Source organism: Schistocerca cancellata, chromosome 7, assembly GCF_023864275.1.
Source record: "Schistocerca cancellata isolate TAMUIC-IGC-003103 chromosome 7, iqSchCanc2.1, whole genome shotgun sequence".
NCBI lineage: Eukaryota > Metazoa > Arthropoda > Insecta > Orthoptera > Acrididae > Schistocerca > Schistocerca cancellata.
The window spans coordinates 569420781-569436534 of record NC_064632.1 but is presented as its reverse complement, the minus strand read 5'-3'; positions in this window follow the sequence as shown (position 1 = coordinate 569436534).

Here is a 15754-nt window from a genome sequence, read left to right as displayed (position 1 = left end):
TGGTGGTCGCGCATCCTACTGGGAAACACGCTCCGCCATTTGTAATGTCCTGGGGACTATGGTAAATAGTGTTGTCTTCACTGCATTTATTGTATTTGAATAAAAGTGTAATTTCTTTTCGGTTCATTGCGTATTTTTTACACTTTTATTCTTTATTATACCGTAGCAGTTCTTTCTTTATATGATCAAGCTTTCATCGAGCTATCTTAATTGGCTGTGACACAAAATACAAAAGTTACTTTTAGCCTTAAGTTTTGAGCACCAGTGTACTATCAGTTCGTACAGAGTGAGCAATCGGCTTCCAACATTTGTGTCTGTTAAAGTTCACATATTATCATTGAAAATACACTCAGCCGCAAAAGTATTCGGACAGCACGTAACGGCGTATAATTTTGTAGTTTGCCGCATGAACAAATACAGAAATTGCACTTTGTAATGTATTTGGGACTCTGGGTACGATGTCGCAAAGTGAAACACGCGTCAAATACGAAGAATTGTTGTTGGACCGGCATACGACAGTGCAACAAAAGTATTCGGACAAAGGCGGACAACGTGAGAGAGTAGTTCACTCCGAGACGCACAGAGGGTGAAGCGACTGCAGTGTGTCCCACATTTCCGCGAGACGATAGCGATGATTGGTAAACACGTATCGCCAGCCTGTGCAGGTCGACGATGGGTCGCAGAGGGAAGTGTTCTACGTCCGAGCGAAGGCGACTTGTCGTTTATCATCACGCGAAGGGAAAAACCTGCAGGGAAATTGCCGCAATAGTGAACCTGAAGAAAAGTACAGTTCACGATATTATTAAACGGTTCGAGAAAGAAGACCGATTGGAATTCCGTTTCAGTACAGGACGGCCACGGGCATTTTCACAGGGAGATGAACGTGTGGTTGTGCGAAAGGTACAACAGAATCCGAAAATATCTGCCACATGATTTGCATGTGAGGTGGAGGGAGATCTTGGAATAAAAGTTCATCCCGAAACCGTGCGGAGAGTACTACGATGATCTCAGTACCGTGGTAGAGTGGCAGCACTGCCAAAGCCATTCATAAATGCAGAGAACCAGACGAAACGTATGCAGTTTGCGACGGAATACGCCAAATACGATCAGGCTTGGTGGAATCGGGCGATATTTTGCGACGAATGTAAATTTATATTATGGCAAAGCGACGGAAAGGCAAACGTGTGGCGAAAGACCAATGAAGAGCTGAATCCCATGAACCTCAAACCAACAGTTAAGTTTGGAGGTGGGAGCATCATGGTGTGGGGGTGCATTTCCAGCAATGGTGTGGGTGATTTAGTGTTCATTGATGATACGATGAACAAGGAAGCGTATTTGAATAGACTGCGAGGACATTTGAAGCAGATAATATTTGTAGCCAAAAGCTACATCTCGGTATTGCGAACAACTTTCATTTTTATCAGGATAATGATCCCAAGCATACCGCCCATGTTGTACAAATGTGGTTGCTCTTCAGTTGCCCGAAAGTGTTGCACCCCCTCCCCAATCACCAGACCTTAACCCAATAGAACATTTGTGGGATAAATTGAAACGGACCCTCTGCGTGGACAACATCTATACGAAGGAGACCCTGAAAGAGAAACTGCGCCAAGAATGGGCAAATATAGGCCCAGATTTCACAAAAACCTCGTGGAAAGGATGCCTAGTAGATTGGAGGAGGTATTGAAATGAAAGGTGGTCCCACAAGGTATTGACATTTTCGTCGTACAACTTATGAACTTTTATTGGACAGTGTCCGAATACTTTCGTAGCAGCAGGGTGTACAGGATGTTTCAATCTTGTTGTTAATTTTTCTGTTATTTATGTTTTGGAAACGAAATAATACAATAATTCTTTTGTAATTAATGTTGTTATGCATATATATTGCTAATAAATATGTTTGGGTTTCATAGTGTTTCTCGGGTACTCATTATGAAACTTCCCACTGTCCGAATACTTTTTCGACTGAGTGTATGCTTTTGGCTACAAATATTATCTGATTTTTAATGCATTTCGTTGAGCAAACACAACATTTCCCAGCACGCATCCATTACTGCTTGACCCTGAGTTGTAACAGAAGGAGAGACGACGCAGCTTAAGGGGAGGTACCGGTGAAATTTCAACGCAGTCGTGAGAAAATCGCAGGGGTCTCAAAATTTGTTTCATAACGTATCTGGGCATGCAGAATTCAGTGGGTAAATCTGGTTTGCTAAACAAATTTTTTCATACTTTTTGATTTGAGTGTTGAAAAAATCAAAATTTTTAGACCTATACGTGGAAGTATTGTTTGTCACGGAATCTTTCACAAATAAAGTTTGAGCCAAAAATGTTTGAGATTGACGGTGGAGTAGCATTCTTTTTGTTGCGACCGTTTTGATATTTTTCCGAAAAGGTGAAGTATAATTAATTTTCTATCAGTATATATATATAATTTAACTGAAACATTAATTTTATATTAATATGTCTGTATATGTGCATAACCTGTACCAACATGCGAAATTGTCTGTGTATTGCGCCGAATCTATATGTAAATCCGAAATAAATAACTGTAACTCTAATTTAAGTGCTTATGCAGTTTCCAGACATGTGGATTTACATTCGTGGCGGACTCAATTCTGAACTGGAAAGGAAATATTTATACAGGTTTCTGGTCCAGGATGTGTGGCGGCCGTGTGTGGGGTTCTTAGGGCGAGCAGGTGATCAGTACAGTCCAGTAAGTTTACATAACTTTAGTCATACCACGATACATACATTCACTCTAGCGGTGTCAGGAAAGATACAGTTTTATCCCACGTGGCCGCAGCTGACGACTAAACCATGCGGACGCAGCGGAGACGGGAATGTGTGATGTAATATGTAAATTGAAAATAAAGAATACCGTTTACAAACGTATCAAGTCATCTTTTATTTCTTTTACCTTCATACTGGGCCAAATACTACACGATGTCGTAGTAATTTTATCTTACGTTAAATTCGTGTCACGTATTATTAATACACCATTAAAATGGTCACTATACTTACATTTCTTTTAAAAAGGTGAGAATGAAATGAAATGAGAAAAATGCTACTCCTCCATCAACTGTAAAAGTTTTTCACTCAAAACATTTCTGTAAATACATCATTTGGTAACAAAGAACTCCAGGTAAGTGTTTGAATAAATATTGTTATTTTTTTCAAAACTAAATAATCAAATAGTATGGAAAAACTTTTTTAGCAAATAGGATTTACCTACCGAATCCAGCATGCCAAGCCCTGTAACAAAACATGGCTGCGATTTTTTTTGTGACCGCGTTGAAATTTCACTGGTATCTCCCCTCAAGAGGCCCTAAAATGGGTTGCACTCATGTCTGTGGCTATCCACCCGAATGTAAGTCTTCGAATCCTGCCTCGGGCATGGGTGTGTGTGATGTCCTTAGGTTAGTTAGGTTTAAGTAGTTCTAAGTTCTAGGAGACTTATGACCTAAGTCCCATAGTGCTCAAAGCCATTTTGTAACTCTTCTATGGTTTCACTTCAGGCGTAGACTGGCTTGGTTCCTTAATCAAATACACGATTGATTTCTCCCTCCCTTTTTTGCCTCTCCACACGTCTATCATCTCCTGTTGACCAGCCGAGTAACCTACACCTCGTCCTATCATCAAGTGTAGATTGTACCTTATGTGGCAATCATTGCCAGATCAAATATCGTCTATGCTACTTAATCTTTATGCAGATTTGAGATAATTATCGTGTACACATTTTTTTACGTCTCCCCACTACTGAATCCCATACCAGAATGTCGGTCATACAGATATTCCGAGATTTTGGGAAATTGCGTTAGCGAACTCAGGCAGAGTTATTCACTCTCCGTTTTTCCAACTTCTTAAAAGCTTTGGAATGAAAAGGGAAGAGCTATACATACCTTCAACACTGCTATGTGACGAGGAAAACATTCCACTGGCGCTAGCAGACTATCCTTCACAATGGCTACTAAAACTTATATGAGGGCGTGCTGAACTGTTATGCCTCTTATGTGAAAACTCTTAAGGCATTTTATTTATTTATTTATTAACATTCTACGTGAATGAGATTTTCAATCGGCAGCGGAGTGTGCGCTGATGTGAAACTTCCTGGCAGATTAAAACTGTGTGCCGGACCTAGACTCGAACTCGGGACCTTGTAAGTAGGCTGTTTAGGTTTTCTTATTGGCAACGTTACTTAGCGCTCTGTATGAAAATCACTGGCTGTGCTGTGTGCAGTCTGTGGCTAGTTTGCATTGTCGTCTGCCATTGTAGTGTTGGGCAGCGGCAGCTGGATGTGAACAACGCGTAGCGTTGCGCTGTTGGAGGTGAGCCGCCAGCAGTGGTGGATGTGGGGAGAGAGATGGCGGAGTTTTGAAAATTTGTAATACTGGATATTATGAACTACTATATATATTATGACTGTTAAGGTAAATACATTGTTTGTTCTCTATTATCATCTTTCAATTGCTAACTATGCCTATCAGTAGTTGGTGCCTTCAGTAGTTAGAATCTTTTATTTAGCTGGCAATAGTGGCGCTCGCTGTATTGCAGTAGTTCGAGTAACGAAGATTTTTGTGAGGTAAGTTATTTGTGAAAGATATAGTTTAATGTTTGTCTGGGCCATTCTTTTGTAGGGATTTTTGATAGTCAGATTGCGTTGCGCTAAAATTATTGTGTGTCAGTTTAAGTACAGTCGTGTATAAATTGTTCTAAGGGGACGTTTCATATGTCGACCCTTAGCCGAGGATACCTCACTGGAATATTCTGATTTTTTCTTGTAGTTTGTGTAATTAGTGTAGATTTTGTTTATTGCTAGCGCATAATTGTAGAGAGAATCTCCTTTGTAGTTGCAGTCTTTAATTGTTGTACAGTAAAACAGTTGTAGCATGCATGTAGATTTGCACAAAGTATTTCGCAGCTACGCTTGCAATTAACTAGATATTATTTTCAGTGCTATGTTAATGTGTTCCCCTATTGTTGCTCTTCAAATTGTGTTTTTCTGTGTTGTCGTGTGAAATATTGACAATAATGGCATGTGAAAAACGTAACACTAGGCTCCAAAGTAAACTGAGAAATAATAGTGACGACGAGCGTAGCTTATCAGCACCACTGTGTAATGAATTAACAAATATTGAAAGTAGTAATTTGGTAATTGTACATAGAGAAATGGAGCGGGCTGCAAACAATGGTGTAGACAGTGAAACAGGTAGTAAACAGGGAAGCATTATCGATCGATCGGTCGGCAACAGCTCGCCTCAGGAATTGGGAATGACAGAACACAACATTGCAAATACTGTAGACTCAGGTTTTGGGTTCTCACCGTTTTCTCAAATAAGTCAAGACACATTTTCTGCTTGTCAAAATGTGAATGTTGCTGGTGCAAATGCACTGCCGAAAAGCGTAGAGGAACAGATTCCAGACACTAATGCATTGTTATTACAATTAATGCAACAAATGGGACGAAATCTTCAAAAGTTGGACACAATGGAACAAAATTAGAGACAAACACAGCAAAAGCTTCAAAAGTTAGACACAATGGGACAACACCACAGACTGCACACAGCACAGCCAGTGATTTTCATACAGAGCGCTACGTAACGTTGCCAATAAGAAAACCTAAACAGCCTACTTACAACCTTTGCCTTTCGCGGGCAAGTGCTCTAACATTTTACGTATTTATTCTTCTTGTCTACATATTAATTCTTCAACATACTCAGGAACATATTTCTCCCAACGAGAAATGTGGAGACGAACACTTTTCTCCGAACGAGATGCCAGATTATTGGTACAGTCAGTGTGGAATGTTTGACTGTTGACGAAGCCACATCCTTACCTCTGCATGCACCGCTTCATCACTATGGAATTGGAGTCCTCGAACGAGTTCTGTTAGTTCTGGAAGCAAATGAAAATCGGATGGGGCCAGGACGGGACTGTACGGGAGATGATCGATGACAGCGAACCCAAGGCGTCGGACTGTTGCAGATGTCGCAGCGCGCGTGACTGGCCTTGTACTGTCATGCTGCAAGACAATGTGCTCCATGTGTGTGGACGAACTGTTCGAATTTCAAACTCGATTAGAACAATCTGTTTGCCACGCACCCATGCACCTTACACACCGTCTCGTTGCACGGTACAATTCAAAGCTCAGTAGCCGCAGAATGCTGCAAAATTTGTAGAAATGAAGAACAAAAAACTTTAATAGATTTTACACCAAAAATTCGGAGGAATTGCTATTCAGCACGATCTCGTATATTATTAACGTTACTTTGAAAATGTTCTGTGTGTGTTCTTATCCTGTTCCATATTTCATAAAAGCAAGGATATAGTAAAATATACAAATAAGTATACAAGCATATTACTATGAGAGCTTAACTTTTCCCGGCGAACTAAATGTTCAAACAACTTACGGGTTTCGACATGTGCTGACTTCCACTTACTTTTTATTCAGTGGTCAGTACTACGAACAGACTGATGGAGTTGCAATGGGAAGCCCCTTGTCACCTATTGTGGCCCATTTGTTTGTGGAGGACTTTGAGGAACGTGTATTAGTCAGCGATCTTGAAACCTGCGTGTTTCTTTAGAAATGTAGGCGAATATTTTGTTGTTTGGCCTCATGGTAGTGAGAATTGAAACCGGTTTTTGGAACACCTGAATTCAATCCACCCGAAAATTCAGTTCAATATGTAGGTGGAAAAGAATGGATGCCTTCCCTTCCTTGATGTGTTGGTCAAAAGGAAGACTGATGGTACGATGGGACATTCTGTTTATAGGAAGCCTACTCACACTGATTTGTATCTGCGAGCCGATAGCTCAGCGTGAAGGAGTACTTCGTACCTTGGTTCATAGAGCCCACGTTATCTCAGACCCTGAAAGTTTGGCTGCTGAGCTATCACATCTCGAAGTCACCTTTCGTCAGAATGGTTATAGTGAGAGGCAGATCAAACGTGCGTTGCGCTATCAGTCTTCTGTGCAACGCGTGAGTGACGATAGCAACGAAGTGACTCCTAAGTCTACGGCCTTTTTGCCTTACGCAGGAAGCATTTGCAACAGGATTGGCCGTATTTTGCGGAAATATGATGTGAAATGTGTTTTTCGACCACCTTCTAAGATTAAGGCCTTGTTGGCGTCCGTAAAAGACGATCTTGGTTTGAGTAAGACTGGGGTCTATCGTATTCCTTGCAGTTGTGGCATGTCATATATTGGTCAGACAATTAGGACCGTGGAAGACCGGTGTATTGAACATAAGCGTCAGACACGCTTACAACAGCCGAACAAATCCGCTATTGCAGAACATTGCCTTGACACCGGTCATCCTATGGAATACAACAACACGGAGATTCTGGCTTGCACGTCAAGCTACTGGGATAGTGTTATTAAGGAATCTGTTCAAACCAAACTATCAAGAAACCTTATAAACAGAGCTGGTGGATTTTGTTTAAATGCTGCTTGGAATCCGGCTCTGTCTTTCATCAAAGAACAGACGGAAAGATTTAGTGCTACCTCACCTGTTGATTAATAGAAACCATCGATATTTCTGATATTGGTTATCTTTCGTTGTGTTGACACTTGTTCTGTGTGTAGCACTAATTCTGGACAGAATTAGTGCTACCGCACCTGTTGATTAATAGTTACTATCGATATTTCTGATGTTGGTTTTCTTTGGTTGTGTGTTGATTCTGCTGTTCCTGGTTCAGTGTGTGGTAATTTCCTTGTTTCTACTCTGTGAACAGAGTGACGATAGCAACGAAGTGACTCCTAAGTCTACGGCCTTTTTGCCTTACGCAGGAAGCATTTGCAACAGGATTGGCCGTATTTTGCGGAAATATGATGTGAAATGTGTTTTTCGACCACCTTCTAAGATTAAGGCCTTGTTGGCGTCCGTAAAAGACGATCTTGGTTTGAGTAAGACTGGGGTCTATCGTATTCCTTGCAGTTGTGGCATGTCATATATTGGTCAGACAATTAGGACCGCTTCCTCCTTGCAGTTGTGCCCGCCGTCGTGGCCGAGCGGTTGTAGGCGCTTCCGTCTGGAATTGCATGACCGCTACGGTCGCAGGTTAGAATCGTGCCTCGGGCATGTCCTTAGGTTAGTAAGGTTTAAGTAGTTCTAAGTTCTAGGGGACTGATGACCTCAGACGTTAAGTACCATAGTGCCCAGAGCCATTTGAACCATTTTTGTGTTCAAATAACTTACGGGTATGTTGCCCGGTACGTCGTCGAACACCGCCGACATTTCGACAGGAGCACACCGTGCCATATTCAAGGCATAAATGCAAGGAAGGAAAAATGTACAAGCAAATTTAATACCTCAGTTTATAGAGGAGAAACAAGGAAGACACCACACACAGAACAAGTGTCAACACAACAAAAGATAACCAACATCAGAAATATCGATGGTTACTATTAATCAACAGGTGAGGTAGCACTAATTCTGTCCCTCTGTTCTTTGATGAGAGACAGAGCCGGATCCCAGTCAGCATTTAAACAAAATCAACCATCTCTGTTAAGTAGGTTGCTTGATAGTCTGATTTCAACAGCTTCCTTAATAACACTATCCCAATAGCTTGACGTGCAAGTCAGAACCTGCGTGTTGTTGTATTCCATAGGATGACCGGTGTCAAGGCAATGTTCTGCAATAGCGGATTTGTTCGGCTGTTGTAAGCGTGTGTGACGCTTATGTTCAATACACCGGTCTTCCACGGTCCTGATTGTCTGACCAATATATGACATGCCACAACTGCAAGGAATACGATAGACCCCAGTCTTACACAAACCAAGATCATCTTTTACGGTCGCCAACAGGGCCTTAATCTTAGAAGGTGGTCGAAAAACACATTTATCGTCATATTTCCGCAAAATACGGCCAATACTGTTGCAAATGATTCCTGCGTAAGGCAAAAAGGCCGTAGACTTAGGTGCCACTTCGTTGCTATCGTCACTTACCCGTTGCACAGAAGGCTGATGGCGCAACGCACGCTTCATCTGCCCCTAATTATAACCATTCTGACGGAAGGTGACTTCGAGATGGGCTAGCTGAGCTGCCAAACTTTCAGGGTCTGAGATAACGTGGGCCCTGTGAACCAAGGTGCGAAGTACTCCTTCACGCTGAGCTGCATGGTGACAACTATCAGCTCGCAGATACAAGTCAGAGTGGGTGGGCTTCCTATAAACAGAATGTCCCAACGCACCATCAGTCTTCCTTTTGACCAACACATCAAGGAAGGGAAGGCATCCATTCTTTTCCACCTCCATAGTGAACTGAATATTCGGGTGGATGGAATTCAGATGTTCCAAAACCGGTTTAAATTCTCACTACCATGACGCCACACTACAAAAGTATCGTCTACATATCTGAAAAAACACGCAGGTTTCAAGGTCGCTGACTCCAATGCACGTTCCTGAAAGTCCTCCATAAACAAATTGGCAACAACAGGTGACAACAGTCTTCCCATTGCAACTCCATCAGTCTGTTCGTAGTACTGACCATTGAATAAAAAGTAAGTGGAAGTCAGCACATGTCGAAACAAATTTGTTAACTCGACACCAAACTTAACCTCAATAAGCTGCAACGAATCGGAGAGAGGAACGCGAGTGAAAAGAAAACCACATCAAAACTGAATAAAATATCAGAGTCATTCAAACGCAATCCCTGCAATCGACGTAAGATATCTGCAGAGTTCTTAATGTGGTGTTCACACCTACCTACTAGTGGGCTCACCAAACTAGCAAGATGTTTAGCTGCACGATATGTCGGAGCACCGATATTAGAAACAATAGGCCTCAGCGGGACAGCCTCTTCATGGACCTTAGGGGGGCCATATAATCTAGATGGTACAGCACAGTAAGAATTAAGACTCTTGATGGTCTCCTGTGGCACAGAACTTTTCTTCAGGAGGTTATTTGTCTTTCTCTCAACACTCTTAGTAGGGTCAGCAACGATTTTGCGATACGCCGAATCAGGAAGTAGACACTGCATCTTTTGAATGTAATCGTGCTTGTTCAACAAAACTGTGGCGTTCCCCTTGTCCGCAGGTAAAATAACAATATCAGGATCCATTCGGAGTGAAGGTAAAGCAGCCGGTTCAGCTGCTGTAATGTTACACTCGGGTGGACGGGCCCCAGTCAACACACGACAAGCTTCCCTCCTAACCTCTTCCGCAGCCTCGGAAGGTAGTTTATAAACAGCCTGTTCGACAGAACTAATAAAATCAACGACTGGCAAACTCTTAGGTGTCGGTACGAAGTTCAAACCTTTCCCCAGCACAGACAAAGCTGCGTCGTCAAACGTTTTCTCCGTGAGATTGATCACATAACGTCGAGAATTAGAATTAGACACTGATCCAAGAAGGGACAAGAATTAGTGCTACCTCACCTGTTGATTAAGAGTAACCATCGATATTTCTGATGTTGGTTATCTTTGGTTGTGTTGACACTTGTACTGTGTGTGGTGTCTTCCTTGTTTCTCCTCTGTGAACCGAGGTATTAAATTTGCTTGTACATTTTTCCTTCCTTGCATTTGTGCCTTGAGAATGGCAGGGTGTGCTGCTGTCGAAATATCGTCGGTGTTCGACGACGTCACCCGGCAGCAAACCCGTTAGTTATTTGAACATTCGATTCGCCGGGAAAAGTTAAGGTCTCACATTGTTTACCTCTACGGGGAGGAAGTGTATCGTTGCCTGCGGAGGTTGGATAAACTTCGAAGCAGTAGAGTACGGTTGGAATGTGCATTATCGTTTTTATTGAAGTGTCGAAATCATAGTGTGGTTCCAACGTTTGCTAATGTTGTGCATCATATTCATTCTCCTACCGCCAATCGCATCAAGCAACGTGCTGGGTTAGCTCTTGTTCGAGAAAGGATCCACTATACTCGCCGTCAATTAGATTTTGTTTCTAAGGAATTATTTCAGCTTCATTTAATGATGGCGTCTAATGTTTCTGAATTTTCTTGGGATTCGGTGGACGGTGCCTCTTAGACCCAGTCTGACTGGGAATTTCAATCTATAACTGCTCGTCATTCGGCGAAGTTTGAACGTTTCCTTGTCTCAGTGTCTAATTCTAATTCTCGACGTTATGTGATCATCTCACGGAGAAAACGTTTGACGACGCAGCTTTGTCTGTGCTGGGGAAAGGTTTGAACTTCGAACTGACGCCTAAGAGTTTGCCAGTCGTTGATTTTATTAGTTCTGTCGAACAGGCTGTTTATAAACTACCTTCCGAGGCTGCGGAAGAGGTTAGGAGGGAAGCTTGTCGTGTGTTGACTGGGGCCCGTCCACCCAAGAGTAACATTACAGCAGCTGAGGCGGCTTCTTTACGTTCACTTAGAATGGATCCTGATATTGTTATTTTACCTGTGGACAAGGGAAACGCTACCGTTTTGTTGAACAAGCACGATTACATTCAAAAGATGCAGTGTCTACTTCCTGATTCGGCGTATCGCAAAATCGTTGCTGACCCTACTAAGAGTGTTGAGAGAAAGACAAATAACCACCTGAAGAAACGTTCTTTGCCACAGGAGACCATCAAGAGTCTTAATTCTTACTGTGCTGTACCACCTAGATTACATGGCCTCCCTAAGGTCCATAAAGAGGATGTCCCGCTGAGGCCTATTTTTTCTAATATTGGTGCTCCGACATATCGTGCAGCTAAACATCTTGCTAGTTTGTTGAGCCCACTAGTAGGTAGGTGTGAACACCGCATTAAGAACTCTGCAGATTTCTCACGACGATTGCAGGGATTGAATTTGAATAACTCTGATATTCAGTTTTGATGTGGTTTCTCTTTTCACACGTGTTCCTCTCTCCGATTCGTTGCAGCTTATTGAGGTTAAGTTTGGTGTCGAGTTAACAAATTTGTTTCGACATGTGCTGACTTCCACTTACTTTTTATTTAATGGTCAGTACTACGAACAGACTGATGGAGTTGCAATGGGAAGACGGTTGTCACCTATTGCGGCCAATTTGTTTATGGAGGACTTTGAGGAACGTGCATTGGAGTCAGCGACCTTGAAACCTGCGTGTTTTTTCAGATATGTAGACGATACTTTTGTTGTGTGGCCGCATGGTAGTGAGAATTTAAACCGGTTTTAGAACATCTGAATTCAATCCACCCGAATATTCAGTTCAATATGTAGGTGGAAAAGAATGGATGCCTTCCCTTCCTTGATGTGTTGGTCAAAAGGAAGACTGATGGTACGTTGGGACATTCTGTTTATAGCAAGCCTACTCACACTCATTTGTATCTGCGAGCTGATAGCTCAGCGTGAAGGAGTACTTCGTACCTTGGTTCATAGAGCCCACGTTATCTCAGACCCTGAAACTTTGGCAGCTGAGCTATCACATCTCGAAGTCACCTTTCGTCAGAATGGTTATAGTGAGAGGCAGATCAAACGTGCGTTGCGCCATCAGCCTTCTGTGCAACGGGTGAGGGACGATAGCAACGAAGTGGCACCCAAGTCTACGGCCTTTTTGCCTTACGCAGGAAGCATTTCCAACAGGATTGGCCGCATTTTGCGGAAATATGACGTGAAATGTGTTTTTCGACCACCTTCTAAGATTAAGGCCCTGTTGGCGTCCGTAAAAGGTGATCTTGGTTTGTGTAAGACTGGGGTCTATCGTATTTCTTGCAGTTGTGGCATGTCATATATTGGTCAGACAGTCAGGACCGTGGAAGACCGGTGTCGGTTGAACATAAGCGTCAGACACGCTTACAACAGCCGAACAAATCCGCTATTGCAGAACATTGCCTTGACACCGGTCATCCTATGGAATACAACAACTCGGAGATTCTGGCTTGCACGTCAAGCTACCGGGATAGTGTTATTAAGGAAGCTGTTGAAATCAGACTATCAAGCAACCTTATTAACAGAGATGGTGGGTTTTGTTTAAATGCTGCTTGGTATGTGGCTCTCTCATCAAAAAACAGAGGGACAGAATTAGTGCTACCTCACCTGTTGATTAATAGTAACCATCGATATTTCCGATGTTGGTTACCTTTGGTTGTGTTGACACTTGTTCTGTGTGTGGTGTCTTCCTTGTTTCTCCTCTATGATCCGAGGTATTAAATTTGCTTGTACATTTTTCCTTCCATGCATTTGCGCCTTGAGAATGGCAGGGTGTGCTCCTGTCGAAATATCGTCGGTGTTCGACGACGTCACCCGGGAGCAAACTCGTAAGTTATTTGAACATTCGATTCGCCGGGAAAAGTTAAGGTCTCACTTTTTTGTGTTCGTCTAATTGCAGCGGTGGCGGCCGTTCCTCTATAGCTCCCATGGTTTCCAGGTGTATTCCAGGAGAAGGTACTGTCAGCTTTGCTTTCGACAAAACACCGCGACACGTGTAGCCTGGGCCTCTACTATTTCACGATTCGCTTGTCGGTACAGTACATGTGAACTCTGATCAGATCCACACCGCCTATTTTGACGCAGACGAGAACGTTTTTTACCTGAATCTTATGTATCCCACTCACGTCGAAAGATCACTGCCGCAACATGGTTCTCATGTCCCGTTCAAGCATCACGATAATTCCGTTAGTATGCTTAAGTTGACTAAGTGTTAAGCCTCCCGCCGGAGGTAGATGACGGCTTTCTAAAGGACATAGTGACTCTTTACGGTAACGTGAAAAACGTCCGTCGTCAACGTTGGTCTACTCAACACACAGTACAGTGTTATAGTGGAACTCGTTCCGCGGAAATGCATACCAAACGGAATATTCCATCACATTTACAAGTGTGTGGTTACCGCGTACGTGTCATCTATACTGGTGAAGAGAGAACCTGCTTCCTGTGTAATGCAAGGGGACACGTTCGATATAATTGCCCTCGGAGGGCTATTGTATTAAAGCCGTCATTAGTGCAGCGTCGCAAATTGTCGGCTGGTGATCTTGTTCCTTTCACTCCCGCCGTCAGACCTACCTCTGCAACTGATCATACTGAACAAACAGTCAATTCTGATAATTGTGTTAATGAGTCTCTGCCTTTACCTTCGCGACAGGTTCCGAATCCGATTGCCCCCAGGAGAGATGCTGTTACGGTGACAAACAAGCGACGTCGCACTCACGATGGTGAGACTGAGGATTCGGCTGTACCGTCTTCAGCCCCAACCTCGTCCTTATAGTTTGTGTCCCCTGCTCTTCTCGATGCTCCGATACCCCCCGTCCGTGGTACGGTGAGTGGCGAAGCAATCTCCAACATCCCTCCAGCTCGCGAAGTGGCTGCTTCTGAGCTGCCAGTATGTGGAGAGGGAACGGGTCCTTCCCTTCGTCTCTGTGTCCCCAGTTACAGTCTGAGACGTGGAAATGTCCGCCTTCTCCTTCGTCTTCAGCCGCCGACGGTTTCCAGAATTTTCCGCTTACAGCGGCTCCCCAGGAGAATAAAATTGGCGACAAAGCATCACCTGTTGTATTGGTCGTACCACAGAGTGCTCCCGCCTTAGTGACTGGACCTGCATTACATGTGCTTTGTTCTGAGCGATAGGAATCAGTGCCTATGACCCCTCCCACACTTCCTTTTGCAGAGGCCGCCGTGCCGCGTGGTTGACGGAAACAGCGTGTACAACCTGACCGTGTGGCGGCACGTAACAAATGTAAGTTCAAAAATGGTTCAAATGGCTCTGAGCGCTATGGGACTCAACTTCTGAGATCATTAGTCCCCTAGAACTTAGAACTAGTTAAACCTAATGAAGTGTCGGCAGAATTGCCAACACAGTTTTTAGAGGAGGCAGAATGCACGCTATAAGCTCACTCAGGCTGGCGTGAGGTATGAAACAGGATACGTAATGAATGCTATAAAGAAAAGTACGTAGCTTCTGGAATACTTAACTTTAATCCACATTTGTAGAACATTGCTCTTGATGATACAGAAATATTATAGCAATTGAATACGGCGCCTTGCTAGGTCGTAGCAAATGCAGCTGAAGGCTATGCTACCTATCGTCTCGGCAAATGAGAGAGTAATTCTCAGTGAACCATGCGTAGCAACGTCGGCTGTACAACTGGGGCGAGTGCTAGTACGTCTCTCTAGACCTGCCGTGTGGTGGCGCTCGGTCTGCAATTACCGACAGTGGCGACACGCGGGTCCGTCGTATACTAGCGGACCGCGGCCGATTTAAAAGCTACCACCTAGCAAGTGTGGTGTCTGGCGGTGAGACCACACCTAACTAACATAAGGACATCACACACATCCATGCCCGAGGCAGGATTCGAACATGCGACCGTAGCGGTCTCGCGGTTCCAGACTGCAGCGCCTAGAACCGCACGGTCACTTCGGCCGGCAGTAAGAAAGAAGGTTCCGATGACGGGTATGCTGATCCCCCGGTATCTGATTCGTCTGCTGACCCCGAAATTGACCTTGACGCTCAGCTGTGTACGTAACTGTGCTCGGTACGTTCCGTACATCCCTGCGTAGCTCTGGTCAGTGGCCCAAGCCTGCACGTTCGTTTCCTTCAATGTTAATCGTGTGGCATCAGCATTACGACCGGCTTCACTGCACCTGTTGATTTATGATTCATGTGCGGACGTTGTGTTCTTACAGCAGACGTTATCTATGCATTTATCCTTACCTGGTTTTTGTATGATCCGTAATACACCACCTGAATATCCAACGGGAACCGGCTTATTCTTTAGCAAAGGCATTCTTGTTGCTGAGGTGGAATTGTTGGATTCTGGTAGGGGCATAGATTATCAACTTTTTAGTGTTACTTTGATTCTCTTACTCGCCCCGTTTGGCACTGGTCGCTCAGTGGATATTTCACGTTTTTAT